The following is an 18552-nucleotide window of genomic DNA, read 5'->3' as shown; positions in this document are numbered from 1 at the left end:
AACCAGTAATTATGGTTAATGTTTCAAGTATTTTAATTGTTTACTTATTTTTCCCTACACACACACACATACACATATACATCATCTTATTACAATGTTCCTGAAAAAAAAATGTAGTTAACATGCTAAAGAAATATTTTAGTTTAAGTTTAAAATACGCTTAAAAGTAAAATTAAATTGACTAGCTATTGAAAGAAAAATCCACATAATATATTGAACGCATATTGAAACAAAAATTCCATAATACACAAATACCACATAGTCTATATGCAATATATCTCAATTCCTCACAGTATCAAGTACACAGAAACATATCATTTTGACTAAAGAATATGGGATCTGAAACATGGGAATGACCATTACATACTATGTTTTTTTATGGGTATTATCTTATTTTTATTTCAACAAATCTTATATAATCTAATCTTTAATTAACATTATCTTAACTAAATAATATTAGTTTAACTTTAACTAAGTAAAAGAAAATTATATATATATAAAAAAAAAACTCGCTCCGAGGTGTCAAAATAGCTCAGCAACACTGTCGCACGAATAATTTTGTTACATGTAGTATGCAATTTGACAAGTATAGCAACGACAAGCAGGGTGCAGTACCAACATCAAATCTTTAGAATATTTAACATAATAGGTGTTCAGGCAACTTGTTGTCTAAAGAAATACAAGCTTTACATATATAAATAGAGAAACATATATATGAACATATATGCCTCATATCACAGTAATAATATAATAAAGCCAATAAAATATTCTTATGAAATACTACAAAGTACGATAGTTTTTAGCATTTTCCTTTATTTAAAAGTATTCAAAAATGTGACAAACAACAGCGTTTTCAGCATTCCCCCCACCCTACCGAGTCTAAAACTTCATGGAAATATCCCCACTCGGAAAAGGATACTTTATTAAAATTACTTTACTAAAATTGAAATTTTTACTTAATTAAAATTATTAAATTTTAACATTTCAAGCATAATTTCTGAATCATCTTTTAATCGTCGGTCTTTTTCTCCAATGCGTTTTATCGAATTTTATTTTATTTCCAAAGGATTTTAAGCTTTTAAATGCAGTAAATGCCTAATTATCAGTCTTGCGGATTATCTGTGGTTAGTTCTAAAATGTTGTTCCAAGCTATTCAATCATAAACAGAAAAGATAATACAAACATAAAAGTCATTATTTTTTTAAAAATATTGCTTGTAAATTTATTGTAGCCAGCTAATATGGAAAAATATTACAAAATATGTAAGAAATAAAGACTTCGATTTTAAAATCTGTGTTGAAAGTTTATCGAATCATTTCATGACGCGTATATAGTGTTCAATAATTCTCATTTTCAAAAGAAAAAAATAAAACGATGGAAAAGAAGCCATTTTAAAACTTTGTTTGTTCATACAGAAAAAATTTGTTTAAGCCATAACCGAAATATAGATAATACGGAATATACGTTTCTCCTACTTAAATCGCACTAAGCTTAAACATTTTTCTTTCAATATTTTATTCCGTTACTAAATCACAGAACAAGTATTTCGTTATTAGATCGATGCTGATGAAGGAACATCTTCAGCTTCCTTTTTTGTTATAGGTATATCTACAAATAAAATGGATGAATGCCTGTTTGTGCTCTACAAGACCGGAAATTTAATTCAGAATTATTAAATTTTTCATAGATATACTTTGTTAGGAGGCAGTGTGCCAAGAACAATTTTTTTTTTTTAGATTTTTATTGAAATGTTACTGAAATAAAAGCTAAGCAAAATGGTAACATATTTTTTCACCACATCGTCCAAAAATATTGTTTCACAAAAATTATAATTTCGTCACCCTTAATATCAAAAGTATCATCTTTTCAATGTTAAATACAATTTTGTTACAGTGCAATTTTTTTTTATCTGTAACCGCTCTTGTGACACTAACCATAACTGACTGATGATGTCAGAGACAGCGCCCTCTGATGCCTTCTGGCGCTTTGACTCAGTTCAGATCTAGCGATGGCATGTACTGCATGATTTGATCCATGCTCTTATATATATATATATATATATCTTAAAATTATTCTAAATCTTTGTGTGTAAATTGCCTCTGTGTAATGTAATTAGTAAATAAATAACTGTTACACTAATTCGGACTTTTTACTGAACCCCTTAACAACCCCACAGGTCTATTTTAATAAGTTTTTAATTTTATTTTATAACAAAGCATTTTATTGTTTACATGAAACTCAAATAAGTTTCATTTTTACGACAAATATTTTATCCTGGATTTTTCTTCCATTGTTGTTAATGAGTATGCGAAAATACGTCTTATTTTCACATTAGATAAGTTACACTTAAGGCATGCTGTTAATAAATTTTGAAATTTCACTATCTTTATGAATAAAGTTTAACTTCAGAATTCATTGAATTTCGAGTGACATGGCAGAAGATTAAAGACAATCCTTTATCCCTCATACAACTCTATAAGTAGTTAGTAGTTGCATTCCTAAAGATACAGTGCAGGTCTGTACTGATTGTGGTCGTACAAAAGATCACACTGGCAGCGGCTGTTTATGTTAGGACTCCCCACCTTGAGACTACAATAAAGCAAAGCAACCCTGACACTTGCTCTGTCTTCAGGAGTGAGTTAATTGCGATTAATGTAGTGCTCGTTGCTATCATATCTTATGATCGTGATTTTGGGAAACTATGGATTTTATCGGACATTTGCAGAGTACTAAACATCTTAGTGGCTGGTACTCCGCAAACGGTGAAATCACCGTATCTGTTTTGCTCAAACAGAGGAAGATCTCTTAGAGCCTCGACGTCCACCTCCAATGGATCCCATCACACAAATATTAGTGGTAATGAGGTCGCTGATAGATTGACCAAAGAGGTTAGTGAGAATGAAACGGCCACTGGCTGTTTGCTTATCTTTTCAAGAACTATACTCAAATGAAAGATCTCAATTTTATATGGCATAATCCACCTACACACCAATGGTACACAAGAACATTCCCTGGCATTCAGCTGGAAATCAAATGTGGCCGAGGCTCCCAGACTGCGGTGGCTAGACTAAAAAGTGGCCACCTTAAGTTGCCTTTCCTTTGAAAGTAGTAGAAAAATCCGTTACACTTGTAAAAAATGCTGTGACCATCCAACTTCACAGGATCACATTATGGGTTTCATCGGGCTTACTAAGACAGAATTAACATCCGATCCCCTCCCATATTGTTATAGATTTTTTGCCGGTCAATAGCCTACTGGAGCTGATCTAACATATGACAGATCTTTTGAGAATAAGCAACAACAACAATAACAACATAAGTAGAACGGTGAAAGTCTTCTTAAGTAGTACAAATTGGATATTTATTAAAATTTGAAATTTTAAAAATAACTTTGCTAACGAAAACCTTTAGATTTAGTTACATAAAGTTTTTAATTAAAATTTTCAACCACCATTCATATGGATAATCTCCAAAAGCAGCTATTATTATAAATTTAAATATGTCAAGCAGATTATCGGAATTAATTGTTCGATATATTCGAAGTGAGAGAAGAAGTCAAGCAGGGACAATCCCAGATAATCCAGAATGATTAATTAATCACTTTATGATTTTCAAGTGATACATTGTATCAGTCTAGACCAATGATGATAAAATATGGGCTATTTAGATATTCTATCTGGTCCTTTGTGGATTTAAATGATAGATATTAGATACACTTTGTTTACATCAAAAAGATAAATTTGTAAGAAAATATAGCTTTTAAGAAATGCAATCACAATCTCATTCATTCATTAGAATTAAAGAATTTTATAAAGAACATTTTTATGGTGTTATAAAGTTTTATAATAAAGTAGATTGTCCAAATTGGCCAAGATGTTTTTGGGCACCCGTTATTTAGCTCTTAAATTCATATTGTTGCCAATTATCTACATCCAGTTCCGCTTAATTTTATTAAAAAATCTGAGAGTGTCCTTTTCCGAACGCTCGTTCATAATCATAGACAATAAATCATGCATCATGCAAAAAAGTTGACATAACTTTTGGCGGGTTAATTTTTTTTTTTTTTTTTTTTTACATTTGAATGTGGTGGATGATGAAGTTACCTGAAGAGATAGTTTCTATTGGCGAGTTCCTTATAAAGGAGTGATTTATCTAATTGTTAATTAAATACTTATCACATCCTGTCAAATAAGCTATCAATGTTTGGTGTTGTATTTCAAATTTAAATTAGATGCAAACTATATTTTTGGGAAATACTATACGTTGCCAAAAGTCTACATGCAACTTTTTTTCAAAATAAATATGCCATATTATTAACTGAATTTTTTAAATTTATTTTTTACGTAATATATGACTATCTTCTGATAATAAACAATGTTTTTAAATTCAAAACAAATAATCATGCATTTAAGGGTTAAAAAGTTTGTTCGTTCATAATCTATATATAATTAAAGAATTGCAAGGAAATTACAATTAATTATCTACTTAAAAAAAGTAGCCATAACTTATGGAGAGTATAAAATAGACTGGGGAATTTCTCAGAAGATATTTTTTCAAATATTAAATTAAATTAATCTTTTGTTTATAATTGTATTTAAAAAAAGATTCACAGCTATGCTCTAATAAAATATTTTAACAGGAAAAAAAATGTCTTCTTCTTTTTTTTTTTTTTTAATTCATTACTCATAGAACGTCTAGACGTTGGTCTAGTTTAACCCACACAGTCTGAAGGCAACAGGGATGACCTGTTCTCGGGTTACAGGGACGAACTTTCTTAGATATATGGATCAATATGAGAAAAATACTATGCTGAAAATTTATGGTGTCGTTCCAATGCAAAATAAATAGATTTCACCTTCTCATTGTTTGATCTAAAAGTAAGGAAGCATTAAATATTCACAGTTTGAAAAAAGGCGCGGAATCAAAATCAAAAATAGTTTAATTTCTCATGACTGTAATAGGTCAAGTCGTCGGCGCGAACGTTGAGAGTTCTGAATCAAATAGATTTTAAGAGAAACTAGGTAAAAGGACTATTAGTTTACTTCTATTTCTCTTCCATTTTCAGCTAAGAACGCTCCTTATTTCAATTAAATCAGTTAACAATACATTGAAGAATCCGCCGAGCCTATTGTATGATTATGTAACTATTATGAGTATTCTCCCCGAAACTTTCTCGCATATTTTCCAATTAAGATCTTATTCCCCTTACTCCGGTCCCCCGGGGGGGGCACCTCGAAATGAGGATGAGATGCTTCCGGCATGGTGGTTGGATCTCGCCACCCTGGAGGATACACTAATAGGTGGGGGATCTGACTCCTCCCATCGATGACGGGACATACTTCTTTCGGGGAGGGTTGTACCGTGGCCGGTGACGGCCCTTAGGACTCAACCACAGTTCCCGCCAATGTTGCTGTTGCGGCGGTCCGGTCATTCAGTTTTTATGGTTTAAATCTGTGTGCCTTCGTGGCGGGTCGGAGAGTTAGATGGCTGACTTCCCCTTACTCCGCCTAAAACTCTGTACCTTGGGTAAGGTCGCAAGGGCCTCGCATGGCATTGGCGAATTTTAGTTAGTTGAATTTATCGTGCTAATATGTATTTTGGGCTCCATATTTGGACTGATCAAAACCAAAATTTAACACGAAATTGCAGTTATAGTCACAAAATCACATAATGATTTCACTGATTTAAGTCGTTGAGTTTTGGATTTATTATCTTTACACGTATGAGGAGGTACAGACCAATAGTTTGATTTACTTAATTCAAAATTAAATAATATCTAAATTTTGTATGCTAAATCTAAACTTTATTTCCTTATTTGGCAAATAAATAAGTTTATAGAAACTGCAAATTCTATAAATTAAAAAATATAAGGATAATATAAATACTTTATCAAATGCAGGTGGTCTGATATGTGTACTTACAGGTGGTCTGATAAGTGTATTGGTCTTATATGTGTACCACATTTTATTTATCTCTGAGGCTTTAAAGTTTCATATTTATGGAGTTCAATTGTGCTCGAACAGATAGACAGACAACCAGTGAAGAGATTTCATTCAAAGTTGATAGAAATCTATAAATCCATATACCAAATTTCATTCATCTAGTCCAATAATAATGGATTATATAAAAATGCAAAGGGATAAATTCATACATGGATACATAAAATAATGGATAATAATAATAATGGGTATATAAAAACAAAATCATTTTTACAAAATTATTAAAATAAAAAAAGGCTAAAATAAAGTATTAACAGGTTAAAAATGCTTTAAAGTGTGGAACTAAATTGGCCAATTTATTTTAAAAAAGCCTCATAATGTACAGATCTTAGAGTCTTAAAATACCCTAGTAGCATAGCAAAAAAAAAAAAAAAAAAAAAAAAAAGAGTAGCGTTGTTTGTTTGCAAGAAAATGGAGATGCCCCAGAAAAAAATGTTCTACGTGTGCCAGTAAGCACAGAGTGAATTCACGTTTACAGTCTAGTGTAAAGTTGTGTTCAACAAGGAGCTGCTCTGTCATAAACGGATTTTCATTTGGTGCAAGAAATTTGCAGAAAATGGTTACAAATGCAAAGAGAAAAGTTCTGGTCATCCCCATATGCCAGATGAAAATGCTGAGTGTTAAAACTACTTTCGAACGTAATCAAAGAAAATGTCACTCGATCTGTGAAGCTATATAAAAGACATCATGCATTTATTGCTTACACTTGCTGCTCTTCAAGATCAGCAAATTTTTGCAACAATGAGATCAATAATAGCGATTGGTTGCTTCATGTGGGGAAGAAATGGACTACCGATTCGATGTTTACCGCATAACAAATGAAGCTCATGTTGAAAGTTTAAAATAAAACTTTGCACTTTAAAGCTTTGCTATCCACCTATAGACCGTTTCTGTCTATACCCACTCGCACTCATTAGAAATAAATATTTTAAATCTCATCTTTCCTTTTGAATAACTGTATTTTGCTGTTTAACTTTATTTGTCAAAATTTTCGTTGAAACAATGTGGCAACATATTATCATTTCATTAAGAATTTTTCGTCTATCGGCTCCCAAACAATTTATATAGGGATGATCTTTGAAGAACATCAGTTATTTTAACAAATATTTTAAAGTATATGCTTATTTCTAAAGTTAAAGGAGGGGACAATGAAGCAAAAACTTATATGGAAAATGGTTTTGATTTGCGGTGTCATTTGAAAAGATTGTATTCTCGAATTCGTCTAAACCCTAAAGTTAATGTTCATGAAAATACCGCTGATATTTCCTAAATTTGAAATTGGAACAATTTATATTTATAATTGCATTACCCAAACATAGAAATGAAACTTAAGTGATTAAATAAGAAATTTTAAAAAGGTAGTTTAGTTATATTAACGTACCTCTATATAACTAGAAATACTAGGGCTATTTTGAGAAAGGCTGCGTATTTTTAACCGGGATCAGGTGAAGAGGACGAGGCCTGAGCTAGCAAGCCCCTGTGAAAGCTTGGAAGAACCAGTAGTGCTATTTTGAAACAGGCCTCGTAATTTTTAACAGCGATAAGATGATGAGAACAACACCTGAACTGGCAATCCCCTCTCCAAGCTTCCACACCATATCAGGGGACGGACATTTAACAAGTGGGATTTAATGTATGCCAAATCCACTTACAGAATAGGTCTTCGGCGAAATTGAACCTGTAACCCTTCTGCCCTGAAGACAAATCTTTACCATCAAGTCATCGTTGGCATTAAAAAAAAACAGTTTTGTACATTATTATTGCTTTTAAAGTGAGCACAGAATAGTTGTCGTTTTAAAAAACAATAAATTATATAAGATATTTCTATACTGATTTATTCAAATGTTAAATAAGACTCGTAAAATTTTCATTGTTTTTTAAAAAAAGTGTTTTATTTCTTTTGTTCATATTATAATGTATCCTGGGAACGAAATGACACCTCAATGTCAATTACATCTATAAATTTTAAGATGCTAATTGAAAATTAATTCTGTTCTTGAGCAGTTACACCCGCAAAAAGAATATCACTAGCATAATTAAACACAAAAAGATTAAGATAAACATTGATTTGAATATCATGAAAAAATAAATTTAAACATATTGAAACAAGTTCACTGTTGCCATGTTTATACAACAACATAATTCAATCATTAAAATCATGAGTGAATAGTAATTTCAACGAAAAAAACAACAATGCATGCTCTAAATAAACTGGAAATGTTGCCAGTTCCAAAAAACAAAAATTACAAGATTAGAGATTTTACAAAGATTATATTTAAGAATACAAAATAACAGTTTGGCAGCGGAAAGGTAAACAACTTGCAAAATCTTATTCATTCGGTAACTTGAGTTAAGACTTACAATTAATTTTATTTCCATATCTATAAATCATAAAATGTATTTAATGATTTTATCAGACTTAATTATGTGTAGCTCTGACTCTGAATTTAAAGTATCATTAAAGTCTCGGAATAGTTTCATTAAGTATGTTAATTCCGGTTTGTTGTGTGAACTAGTTACTGAGAGACTTGAGTAATATTTATCGAAATCAGATTATTTAGTTTTTTTCCCATTGTTTAACAATCAAGCATTTTATGAATCTATCCTCAAAAGATTTTTGACAAGTCGTTTTCTTACGTATCAATGATGCAAGTCAGAAGCTTTCAGAATATATTGGGAGATTGTAAGCAGAGATAGCATACCTTATCTATATTATACCAATATATTATGTCTTATTGACATTTTCCTCAAATTGTAGCTTTATTTGTTCTGAAGAAAGAAAAAAGGCTTGGCGAACTTCAAGAAAAACATCCTAAAAATGACAACGAACTTTAGTTATGGAAGATATAAGACTCTTGGACGTGCCTTACAAACACAATTTTAATGCCATCTGATATAAAGAGTGATAATAATAATCATTAATATCAGAAAAAAATGAAAAAATACACCTCGAAGCATAACTCGTCACTAGACCATTTCGATATTATAAATGTCATCCTCATCTTTGAATTCACATTGACTGATGATTGCTACTTTAAGTTTGATTCCAAAATTTTTTCACATTAAAGTAAAAATAAAATAAAAACGTATTTTGGATCTTTTCACTTTCTAACATGATAAAGTTTATTGACTATGTAAATTGAGTCTGTGTGAAGAAAAAATAGTTCAAAATTTTTTGAGAGCAGATAGTTGGATCTACGGAATCGATAATTACTTTTTAGATAGTAAGTGATCATTAAGAAAGCTTTTAAAAAAATAAAACATTTGAATTAGATTTTTAATTAATTGAAAATTAATCTAAATTTTAACAATTTTCCTCGATAATTGTGGACTGTTCTACTGCACAAAAAACACTTTTGTAACCATTTAACAGTTTAGATTAACTTTTTGGAATGCCAATTTTATTTATAGGCAATTTTTTCTAAATCTAATAAATTTTCCAAAACGCAAACATTAGTTAGTTTTGTATGCGATTTCTTGAGAATGTTTGCCCTATAAATGAACTTGTGCGACAAGATATCAAGATTGTTAACAATCAATCTGATTATTTCAACAGCAAATATAAAAGATAAATTTTGTTAAAAAGATTAAAAAATAAAAAGGACTGAAACAATTAACCTAGACAAAAGAAAGACAGTCATTAATTTGATATTCCAGGTTTGAAGCTCGAATTTTCTTTAATTTTTTTTAATCTGCAAAAATGATAAAATTTGAGACAAAATGTAATTGCAAATCTAATTTGAATGAAAAAGATCAAATCCACATAATTAGTAAAAATTGCCTTTTTGCAAAAAGTTTTATGTTTGCTGTGAAAAAAAAAATCAAAAGCACAGTAAAAAATAATATAAACAGAAATTAAGAAGCATTATTAAAATTAAACTTAAAGATATTATACAGAAAAATAGAATTAAAACGATAGTTAAATCTTTTGAAACCAGATAAATCTGCAAGAAGATCTATTTAAATATGTATAGTTTATTTAATTATGTATTTAATATGTTTATATATTATGTATTTAAATATGTATAGTATGTATAAACCCAAATTAATCATGAAAAGCTGTAAATAAATCATCATTTATTTTGTTTAATTTTCCTTCAAGTTAATTTTATATATTCATTTAAAAATATAAAATCACTTCAAGCACGGTTTTAAGTTAAAAGTTGCTTTAACAGACGATACTTTTTTTATCGTGTAAATTTATATAACATTTTTTTTAAGAAAAGTCTTTAAATGTTTTAATTACTTCTTAACTTTTTCACTAATTGACCAAAAACGTATTTACAATGTTTTCGTATTTTTTAATACTAATACAATTCGATGAAACACAGATTTTTATGTTAGCAACACTAATTTCATATGCATTAGTATAAATTAAATTAGGAATTATTATTTGCAAAATAAATTTCTATTAATGTATATCTAATCCAAAAATTTTAGGATTGCGGAAATTGCTGAAAAGTCAAAACGACATCATGTCTCAAAAATAATTAATACATGAACATATTAATCTCTTTTCTCATTAATCATATAATGCGGAAGTAACAATCAGTATGTTCGAAATGAATATGCATTAATGTTTACAATCAACTTTAAATTTAAAACGCAAGCGTTTGAAGGAAGTAATGAAAACGCTATTTCGCCTTAATGATGTAGAAATGGAGAAAGTGTCAAATACCACTTCCACTTCTTGTGAAATATATTTATTTATGTAAATAATGGAAGACTTTACAAAAATAAAAATTGACCCCGCTCCGTGTAAATGCATAGCAGATGCGATTAAACGCAAATTACTTTTCATACAAACATGATTTATTTGTTAGAGAAAAGTGCAGATGCATTAAAACTCTTTAATGTTTGAGAACATATTAAGTACCGTTTACCAGCATCTTGTTTGCTGCCCTTTAAATATAAAGTTTTTGGGTCATTCATATCAGGACTTATGTTACCGAATAGAGGGTCAAGGATTGGAATAAAGAGTTGACAAAACGTATTCGAAATATACAGGGTGTTCATTAATTATTGTCGGGGTTTCCGTACCTCATAACTTTCGAATAAAAAATATTACGCAAAAACCGATTAAGTATTCGTAAATTACAACTCAAATAATTTTATTAATGATATTAAAATATCAATGAATTTGCACATGGCTGCCCTTCGTGGCTCGTAACACATCGAGACGAAATTCGATTTCCCTCCAAGTGTTCTCCAGCATTTGTGGGGTAACATTTTGGATCGCAGTAACAATTCTGCTCTTCAGTTCATCAAGTAGAGGGCACAGGGGTCTTGTACACAATGTTCTTGACAAACCCCCATAGAAAGAAGTCCAGCGGTGTTATATCTGGTGATTTCGGAGGTTATGGGAGTTTGTCATGGGAGTTTGTTGCCACCTCTTCGCATTGTTGCCACGTAAAATTCTTTGAGTTATAATTTACGAATACATAATCGTCTTCAGCTGAATGCCTACAAAGTGCAAATTGTGCAAGCTTTACACTTTAATATCATTAATAAAATTCTTTGAGTTGTAATTTACGAATACTTAATCGGTATTTGCGTAATATTTTTTATTCGAAAGTTATGAGGTACGGAAACCCCGACAATAATTAATGAACACCCTGTATTTTAACTGAGTGTGACTGTGAGTTGTGTGTGTGTGAGAGAGAGAGAGATGTATATGAATGGAGCAAAGAACATATTCTGTTAACCCTTTAAAGGGCCATTTTTTTCTAGTCATATTATATTAAAATATCTTTAGGCTTGAAATTAGAATAAGAAAAGGGATTCATTTAGCTTATTATATAAATTTAATTTCGTTAATTAATAATTAAGTAACAAATCAAGACACATCATTTTGTCTGAGATAAAGAACTGAAGCATCTAAGTTTCTGACTTACTAAAAAAATGTGTCAGAACTTATGCCAACCTACATAATTTCATACAAAAATTGATAAATTTGGTAGGAAGCATACTTCCCACGGCCCTAGAAAGGGTTAATTTAGTCTCCATCAGAAGTTCTGACTTGTAGGAGCAATCCCGAATTTAGATTGGTTGTCTTGAATTGAAAAGTGTTCTATATTTGTCTCGAATTAGAATTATATGTCCCGAATTTTCACGTAGAAAGTCTGATAGTCCTTAATTAAAAGAAGATTAGTTAGATTCAGTTTTAAAATATTAGTTGAATTAGTTCAACTAATATTTGAATTAATATTCAAATAATATTTAACTATTGAATCAGAGCTCTCCCCTTTCAAGTTTTCTCTATGGAATAGTCCATGATTTTCAGATTTGTCTCTTCTAGAAAAATAATTCTGAGTAGAAAGAGTATCCTGGTTTGTTGGGTTTTGTATTTTTAGTACATAGATCATATTAGACTATTTAGTATTGTTATATTTGTATACTTTCTGAAGAATTTTCTTTATCAATTTTTACTGAACCCTAAATAGAGTTCCCATAATGTGACTGCGATAGTCAATTTAGTTTAGTTATATTAACGTCCCGTTTTAAAGTAATACTAGAGCTATTTTGTGACCGACCTCGTAAATTTGGATCGCGATCATATGATGAGGACGACTCCTGAGCTGGCAATTCCCCCTTCCCCCTAGCCTTTTAATTAACAATCCTTTTTTTTTTAAAAAAAAAAAAAATTGCGAATAAAATTGTCGATGGACAAAAAAAAATCCAGAGACTTCTAGGAAGAGACTTAATCTCGATGTTGGACATTCATGAGTTTAATTCATAGAGAGACCTTAAGTCGATATTTTATATTCATAAGTTTAACTCATAGAATTTGCTATAGTTAAGAGTTAATAAGTCGGAATAAAAATTTCTATATCCATTTTTTGGAGTTACCATATCTATTTATGATTTTAAACACATGTTTTGGTGTAAAATGGAAATTACGGAATTAAAGACAACAGGAAAATGAGATACAGGATTAAATGAAGGCTAATATGTTCATTTTTGTTAAAAGTAAATTCTTTGTTAATATATACATGCTATAAGAGAAACATATATTTTTGAAATTTTTTTAACCAATTGTAAGAATTAAGACAATTTTCTAAACACTCAAATTTAAAAATGGAGGCGCCGGGTATCGATCCCGGTACCTCTCGCATGCTAAGCGAGCGCTCTACCATCTGAGCTACGCCCCCTTCGAGCAATAGCTCATATTAAGCATTCAAAATCAGTTATTGACACCATTTCATGCAGGAAACGTGTTCCAACTGTTATTTTTCTTACCTCAGGCACGCAGGTGTATGTCAATAAGACAAGTGAACTATTAACTCCAGAAGTAGCAATTAAGGCTTCATTTAAAAGTTTCCACAGATGCATATAAGTTATTTATTTATTTGTTATTTATTCAATATACTAACATTAGAAACAACAGCTGTTGGTTAAAACTTCAAGAATAACCATATTGACATTTGATTCTTTGGAATAATTTTCATTATTTATTGGAAAGCTGTATAATGGTGCATGTAATGTTGCTTTGTCTCCATTAACCTTTAAAATACATCTAATTACTATTCTCATTTTCTATATCTAGATTTGTTTTGACCGAGATTTTCAGAGATGGCAAATTGCTAATCTTCTTTTTGAAGATATCATTTGTACCGTCTTAATGTTGTTTTTCTTATTTTCTATAATAAGTGATCTATCCAAGAAAGAAATAAGATGTAAATGCGAAAGAAACGTTTAAATAGTGATAAGAGTCTTAATAGAATATAATAATAAGGGTTAAACGAAAAATTAAAACCTTTTACAGGTATGTAAGATTAGTTAGGTAGAGGAGAGAAAAATTTATGGTTAAAGAATTTGTACAGCTAGAGATAAGGTTAACCTACCTGTAATTGTATATTCTAAGGAATAATAAATTTGAGACTATCATCTCTCTCAATTGAGTTACTTCGGAAAGGATGATAATAATTAAATCATAAAAGTACATAATTCTCTACATGGACACACAAGAAAGCATGAGAAAGATATTCTTTGCAAGAAAAGGCTTTTTGCAATTATAAAATTTCTTCTTCAAAACAATTGTTGTGTGTGTTTAGCCTTAATACTCTTTGAAGCAGTTACTTTTTCTTTAGTGCGTAGCAGATTCCTGCTGCCTTTTAAGATTTAAAACCCTTAACAAAATAGACTGAATAATCCATCAATTATTTTGAATAAATTAGAATGATAGCTTGAAGTAAAATTTTTACTGTCCAAATAAGCTTAAAATTTAAGAATTCAGATTTATTAAAGAACGTATTAAGAATTCAGAATTATTAAATGAAATTCTTCACTGTTAACATATTTCAATTTACACACAAAAAAATATTCTTAAAAAATTTGTAACTGTTTTTTGAAATTTATTTAAAAAGTACAAACATTAGCATCATTATTTCAACCTCGAACTGAGAATTCTCACGGAATTCTAAATTGGAGTTTAAGATATCAATTCCGGTACCCCTCGCATGCCAAACGAGAGCTTTACTATTTGAGTACGCGCCCTTTGCTAGTCTCTTTATGATCCGTATCCACAGTAGGGGCCGCGGTGGCCTGGTGGTGAGGTCTCGGCTTCGGAACCGGAGGGTTTCAGGTTCGTGACCCGATTCCACCGAAGAACCGTCGTGTAAGGGGGTCTATTGCACGTTAAATCCGTCTTGACCAAATGTCCTCCCGCTGGTGTGGTGTGGTGTGGTGTGGTGAGGGGAGTGCTAGCTCAGGTGTCGTCCTCGTCATCTGACCGCGGTTCAAAATTAAGAGGTCTGTCCCAAAATAGCCCTAGTGTTGCTTCAAATGGGACGTTAATATAACCAAACCACAAACAGTAACTAATACATTAGACAATGCATAAACAAGCAGACAAATAGTTTTCACAATGGGAGAAAAAGGGGGGTCAACAATTCATGCCCATCGGCACGTATAAGAAGAAACTTACAAAAAGCTAATTAGTAAGTTTCTGCAAATGCGCCTTAAAACATCGAAGTTGGAAGATTTTATTGACTCAATGATTGCATAGCTGAAAGTGGGTTTAAAAATGGAGGCGCCGGGTATCGATCCCGGTACCTCTCGCATGCTAAGCGAGCGCTCTACCATCTGAGCTACGCCCCCTTCGGTTCCAGTCTCCTAACATGTATTCACAACCAGATATTGACACAATTTAAAGTGTGAAATGCGTTTGCTCATAATTTTCTCACCTGAGGGGCAGGTGTGTCAATAATGTCCAGCGAGTTGCAATCAGCATTCTACTTCGGAGATTCTGAAACCACAATAAAGTTCATTTGCATTTTAATTGAGGTAACAGAAATCATTTTGATCTTAACTATGACTTTTAATTGTGATTTGATGACTTTCGACACAATGTATTTATGATTTAATTGTCGGTATACACAGTCTTGCACATATGGTAAACATGATATACATAATTGTGCAAATGGGATACAAAGGGATAATTAACGAGGGCAACTATCTGCAAAATGATTAGCATGATTAGGCGATAATTTTCGCAGGAAATAAAATTCCGACACTTTTGTAATTTAACATTCTTATCAGCCAATGCTTCAGGGGAAAAAATGCATCTGGTACAACATTTGTATCCCTTCTAGGTAAAGGGAAGAATTTTGAAAGATTGAGCTAACTGGGGAAAGTTGGAACTTTAGCCTTTTACCCTGCATTGAAAGTTTTAACTTATGGTATGACTTCAACCCCCCGCCCCCCATTACAATTGATATTCTATCGTTCCAGAGAAGATGCTCTATTTCCCAACTGCTGTGCTATTAAAGAAAAATATGTTTTTTTAACGATAACTAGTCCGTGAGCGTTCTGATTTCATTACATTATTAAAATGATGGATTGATTGCCACTGAAACTCTATTCTTATGAGAAATTATTGAATTCTTATGGGAAAATGTGAATTATGCAACAAACTGCTGTATTATAATTATTAAAAAAATTTCTTGTTTATTTTCTTTCAAAAAATATATACAAAATTATGTAATGTGTTTCTATTTTATAAGTATTTAAACATTTTTCTTGTTTATTTTCTCTCAAAAAATATATATATTAGACTAAGTAACGCATCTCTGTTTTATAAGTATTAAAATATTTTCTTGTTTATTTTCTCTCAAAAAATATATATATTAGACTAAGTAACGCATCTCTGTTTTATAAGTATTAAAATATTTTCTTGTTTATTTTCTCTCAAAAAATATTTATACAAAATTAAGTAACGCATCTCTGTTTTATAAGTATTAAAATATTTTCTTGTTTATTTTCTCTCAAAAAATATATATATTAGACTAAGTAACGCATCTCTGTTTTATAAGTATTAAAATATTTTCTTGTTTATTTTCTCTCAAAAAATATATATACAAAATTAAGTAACGCATCTCTGTATTATAAGTATTAAAATATTTTCTTGTTTATTTTCTCTCAAAAAATATATATACAAAATTAAGTAACGCATCTCTGTTTTATAAGTATTAAAATATTTTCTTGTTTATTTTCTCTCAAAAAATATCTATATTAGACTAAGTAACGCATCTCTGTTTTATAAGTATTAAAATATTTTCTTGTTTATTTTCTCTCAAAAAATATATATATTAGACTAAGTAACGCATCTCTGTTTTATAAGTATTAAAATATTTTCTTGTTTATTTTCTCTCAAAAAATATATATACAAAATTAAGTAACGCATCTCTGTATTATAAGTATTAAAATATTTTCTTGTTTATTTTCTCTCAAAAAATATATATACAAAATTAAGTAACGCATCTCTGTTTTATAAGTATTAAAATATTTTCTTGTTTATTTTCTCTCAAAAAATATCTATATTAGACTAAGTAACGCATCTCTGTTTTATAAGTATTAAAATATTTTCTTGTTTATTTTCTCTCAAAAAATATATATATTAGACTAAGTAACGCATCTCTGTTTTATAAGTATTAAAATATTTTCTTGTTTATTTTCTCTCAAAAAATATTTATACAAAATTAAGTAACGCATCTCTGTTTTATAAGTATTAAAATATTTTCTTGTTTATTTTCTCTCAAAAAATATATATACAAAATTAAGTAACGCATCTCTGTTTTATAAGTATTAAAATATTTTCTTGTTTATTTTCTCTCAAAAAATATATATACAAAATTAAGTAACGCATCTCTGTTTTATAAGTATTAAAATATTTTCTTGTTTATTTTCTCTCAAAAAATATATATACAAAATTAAGTAACGCATCTCTGTTTTATAAGTAAAGTATTAGAATATTTTCTTGTTTATTTTCTCTCAAAAAATATATATACAAAATTAAGTAACGCATCTCTGTTTTATAAGTATCAAAACATTCTCTTAGTACGTAACATATACATAAATATTTTCTTTACGTAAAGCACCTCTGTTTTATATTAAAATATTTTATTGTTTATTTTCACTCAAAAAATGTATAAAAAATAATGTAATGAGTCCCTGTAATATAGTTAATAAAAATTTTTCTTGTTCATTTCCTCTCAAAAAATGTAAACATTTTTTCAAAATGAGCTAAGAAGGGGAGTCAAAATGATGTATATTTTCAATTTAAAGGTCACAATAACATTTTCATTGAAGGGTTGTTTGTTTTTTAAGCTGGGTATGGCATAAAATTAAAAAGAAATTTCTTTAAGTTAAGAGATCAAAATCATGAAGAATATCTAATCACATCCAGAATATTACGATAAGCATTTTTAATTTGTAAATTGTTTATATAAACTTCAAAGAATGTGATAATTATTTCTATAATTCTGCTCTATTTTCTGTTACTTTTATTCTTATCATATGATTCAAGACTGACTTTTTAAAAACAATGAAAAGGTTTGAGATGGTGAAATAAATATGTTCATATGCGTTAGTTTCAATCAATTTTTAGATAGCTAAACAATATTTTTTATCGGATATTAAATTTTCTTCATTTTTCATCGCAAAAATTGAATGATATAAGAGATTGATATTTTTATGAAACTCTAAAAATGACTGTACGTCCAATAGTGTGAAAATATTAAACTATCGACCTAACGCAAGCCAGTCTGTTGAAAATTCATGTAAAATATTTTAAAGAAGTTTATTTTATTTTTTTTTATTTATTTATTTTCTTGTGTATATAATGAAGAATGCAAAGAGAAAGCATTGCAATCATTCAAAGATTCAACCTCCAGATTTTGAAGATCACCCTTTGTTCGAAAAACATATTAAAAAGAATTATATCTGTATTTTTACCTGTAAAATGATAACTCAAACGCGTTTTGAGCTTGACGAATGAAATTTAATATGTTGTTTTTAACTAAAACTGCAGTTCTTTATCATATTTTGAATGAAATAAATTCAGAGAAAGTCTGTCTGTCATATTATGTATTCAATATCATTTTGTGTCTGAAAAAGGAAAACAATTCATGTCCAAAACTGGAGGCGCCGGGTATCGATCCCGGTACCTCTCGCATGCTAAGCGAGCGCTCTACCATCTGAGCTACGCCCCCTTCGAGCAAGCGTTCATAATATGCATTCTTGACATCATTTCGTGTCTGAAAAAGGAAAACAA

At 29.9% G+C, this 18552-nt stretch overlaps 3 non-coding genes across 3 annotated transcripts; all 3 read right to left on the bottom strand.

The window, feature by feature from the left end:
* Window positions 1-13077: 13077 nt before the first annotated feature.
* Trnaa-agc (transfer RNA alanine (anticodon AGC)) lies at window positions 13078-13150 on the bottom strand. The gene has a single exon. It is a non-coding gene; the product is annotated as a tRNA-Ala (tRNA).
* A 1875-nt stretch (window positions 13151-15025) lies between these two features.
* Trnaa-agc (transfer RNA alanine (anticodon AGC)) lies at window positions 15026-15098 on the bottom strand. The gene has a single exon. It is a non-coding gene; the product is annotated as a tRNA-Ala (tRNA).
* Window positions 15099-18417: 3319 nt separating this feature from the next.
* On the bottom strand, window positions 18418-18490 carry Trnaa-agc (transfer RNA alanine (anticodon AGC)). Its single transcript has one exon. It is a non-coding gene; the product is annotated as a tRNA-Ala (tRNA).
* Window positions 18491-18552: the final 62 nt, after the last annotated feature.

This window comes from Argiope bruennichi, chromosome 3 (assembly GCF_947563725.1).
Source record: "Argiope bruennichi chromosome 3, qqArgBrue1.1, whole genome shotgun sequence".
NCBI classification, from domain to species: Eukaryota; Metazoa; Arthropoda; class Arachnida; order Araneae; family Araneidae; genus Argiope; species Argiope bruennichi.
Note: the sequence above shows the minus strand (reverse complement) of the source record. Positions and strands in the feature narration are given on the sequence as shown.